General features: G+C 31.0%; 1 protein-coding gene across 1 annotated transcript in view; it reads left to right on the plus strand.

Annotated features, from left to right (window-relative positions):
- The window catches only part of tp73 (tumor protein p73), a 50,861-nt gene that overhangs the window by 6,380 nt on the left and 40,560 nt on the right, over nucleotides 1–3,921 (plus strand). The gene's annotated exons all lie outside the window — the stretch shown is intronic.

The raw sequence follows: 3,921 nt of genomic DNA on the forward strand, positions 1-3,921 counted from the left end.
GACGCTGTCCAATCAGCACGCAGCTGCTGGGCTTCTTCTTCTTCTTTGGTGTTTATTGGCGGTTGGCAAACTGTCTTAGAGGTGCAATACCGCCACCATCTGGACTGGAGAACAGGAGATTGTGCAGAAACAAAATAAAAAAAATAAAAAATAAAATAAATTAAAATACAATAAAATAATAATTAAAACAAAAAAAATAAAAATAATAATAATAATAATGATGAAAAATTTTGATTTGTTTAACTAAATAAATTTCTCTTAAAAACTGAATAATTTCACAGTATATGTTTTCTGCTGTATTCCCCAATAGACCTGACAATGAAAAGTCCTGATGTTTTACCTTCCTTAGATTGTGCAGAAACAAAACAAAAAATAAATAAAATAAAATAATAAATAAATAATAATAAGAAGAAGAAGAATAATAAGAATAATGAGGGAAAACTCTAGATTCGTTTAACTAAATCAGTTTCTCTTAAAAACTGAATAATTTCACATTATATGTTATCTGCTGTATTCCCCAATAGACCTGACAATGAAAAGTCCTGATGTTTTGCCCTCCTTAGTGACTGTAAAAGGTGATTCTTCTGGATACTGTAATTCCTGCAGCGTATCAGTACATGTTCCACAGTTTCTGGTTGATTACAATATGTGCATTTCCCAATTGGGTGCTTGCCTATTTTATATAATGTATGGTTAATGCATCTGCTGCACTTTGCCTTCTGGGAAATGTAGTTCGTTGTTGTGGTTTTCTCTTTTTTTTTGCTTCGTATATGTGTCACTTGTACGTTTGAATGTGCCAAATTAATATAGTCATATATAAGCAACAATATATATTTGTATTACAGGCTAATATGTTTGGGATTTTGTAGGTTTATAGATTTGGGATGTTTTGTTTTATATTTTTTATAGGCTACTTTCATCATTAATGGTTTAATAAACCTGTCTTTTTGTAGGCTTAATTACTTTTCATACCCTCCCAAGCTGCACTGTAAACAATTGCTGTTAATTTCCAGCAGGATTTCAACAGTATTAACCTGTTATTGCTAAAAACAGTGCTTTACTGTTAATACAAAAGAAAACCTGTCAAATTAAATTTAACTGAACTACAATGCATTCTTTAAAAACAGCACTTTACTGCTGATCAACTGTCTAAAGTATCATCAGTAACAGTTTCATGCAGTATTTGTTGAATTCTGGGACCTGATCTGCACATGTGAGTCTGTACATTGTAAAATCAGTGAATTAGCTTTATTGTCTTCACTCATATGTTGTTCTGGTTTGCATTCTGTGCTTGTAGCCAGATATAGACAGACATTTTGGGAAAAGTGTCAACAAGTCTATTATAGTCTTTAATTGTAATTAGTGTGACTATTCCTATGTCTGTAACCTGCTAAGTCTATTCATCTAGCAAAAAATAATGTTTATTAAAATGTATGTAAAAACCTAAATAGTGCATTAAAACAAATCAGTAAGATAATGTAAAAGAAAGGTGAAAAACAGCTATATAATGTATCTTTAAACAGTAAATTAACTGTAAAATACTGTGAAATTAATAAAAAAAACAGTATTTTTTATTTTTATTTTTGTTAATTTTACAGTAACATGAAGGCAACCCTGCTGCCAGTTCTTTACTGTTATTTTACTGGGAAACTCTTATCAGTGTAGTGTTTAATTACTGTTCATACCCCCCCAAGCTGGAGAAGGTTTTCCCGCTGATGTGCGCCTCAAACCGCGCTCCTCACCGCCTCCCTTCTCCTCTCTTCACCTCCTCCACCTCCCACTCTCTCTCAACCGCAACATGCAAATCACTTTCCTGCTTCTGTCCTCGCAGTTAACTCTGTTTCTCTCCGGAAAAAAACAACAAAGTCAATAATCTCCAACTGCTGTTATCATATCTACTGTAAAGTCGGTCGATTATTTCTTTTTTTCTTTTTTTCTTCTTCCTGTTTCTTGTTGTTGCAGTTTGTTTATGGAGAGTCACTCTCTGGGCATGTTTGAGAATAAACAGGCAGGTGACAGGCGCAACATTATTCTGGGGTTTTTGGATTGGAGTAATAATAACCTTCAGGTACGTTGATTTATTTATTTAGATTATTAAATGATGTCATATGTTATTCTTTTTTTAGGCTATTAGCAAGCTTAATTTGTCTCGTTTTGCTAAATGTGACAAATTAAAAAAATTAAAATTAAAAAGCAAGACAAGAAAGGCCCAACTGTCTTAAAGATGAATACGTAAAAAACAATTTTATATTTAAATGTGTCTTTGTTTAAAATCTTGCTGGTTATTTTGTTGATTCGATTTTGCAGCTAGTCGTGGTTTAGATAATAGTTTGTTAAGGGTCTGTATTCTCATTACAGTATATAAAATACGTCTAATAGATTAATAAAAATATATTGTCTAAAAAATAAAAAATAAATGTAGGCCTTACAAAGAATCCCTTTAGTAGACATATGCACGATGCAATAAGTGTTATATCTCAAAATACTTTATTTTCCTTATTAATATTATTTTTTTGTATCATTATTTTGATAAATACCATTCACAAATGGTTTAGTTATTATATTAATTTATAATATCCCTTAGTTTATTATGTTTAATGGTCCTATTTCAATAAATGAATAAATGCTTTAAGACAACCTCGTCCTCTGAATCCTCAGACTGCATATAGGTTATATTAAATATTTCACTTATGGGGGCTGGCTGGGGAAGATCGAATCAATTTTTAAATTAATTTCTTCTCAGTTGGGACTGTGTATTTTCTTGCATAAAATGGCCCTTGGGAAAGTGTGTGTGTGTGTGTGTGTGTGTGTGTGTGTGTGTGTGTGTTGTCATGGGTGCTGTAACCCAGGCAGGGAGACACAAAGTAGAGAGACAGACAGGTGAATATCAGTGAAGCACAATGTCAAACATGCAATAGATGGTCTGATGGTCTGATATTTAAGGTAAAGAACCAGCAGAGGCTTCTATAAGAGCAGAAAGCAAGAGTTAATAAATTAATATTATAAAGAAAAATAAATATGTATTATCAATGCCTGGCATTTAATCAAATAGGCAATACTTTAATGCTTATCAATAACTCTCACACGCCTTTTCAAATTTAAATTAACAATATTTGACTGAGAATTGAAGGTCTGAATCATCTATCTATCTATCTATCTATCTATCCATCTATATCTATCTATCTATCTATCTATCCATCTATCTATCTATCTATCTATCCATCTATATCTATCTATCTATCTATCTATCCATCTATCTATCTATCTATCTATCTATCTATCTATCTATCTATCTATCTATCTATCTATCTATCTATCCATCTATCTATCTATCTATCTATCTATCCATCTATCTATCTATCTATCTATCTATCCATCTATATCTATCTATCTATCTATCTATCTATCTATCTATCTATCTATCTATCTATCTATCTATCTATCCATCTATATCTATCTATCTATCTATCTATCTATCTATCTATCCATCTATCTATCTATCTATCTATCTATCTATCTATCTATCCATCTATCTATCTATCTATCTATCTATCCATCTATATCTATCTATCTATCTATCTATCTATCTATCTATCCATCTATATCTATCTATCTATCCATCTATCTATCTATCTATCTATCTATCTATCTATCTATCCATCTATATCTATCTATCTATCCATCTATATCTATCTATCTATCTATCTATCTATCTATCTATCCATCTATATCTATCTATCTATCTATCTATCCATCTATCTATCTATCTATCTATCTATCTATCTATCTATCTATCTATCTATCTATCCATCTATATCTATCTATCTATCTATCCATCTATCTATCTATCTATCTATCTATCCATCTATATCTATCTATCTATCTATCTATCTATCTATCTATCCATCTATCTATCTATCT

This window comes from Sebastes umbrosus, chromosome 6 (genome assembly GCF_015220745.1).
Source record: "Sebastes umbrosus isolate fSebUmb1 chromosome 6, fSebUmb1.pri, whole genome shotgun sequence".
Classification (NCBI taxonomy): domain Eukaryota; kingdom Metazoa; phylum Chordata; class Actinopteri; order Perciformes; family Sebastidae; genus Sebastes; species Sebastes umbrosus.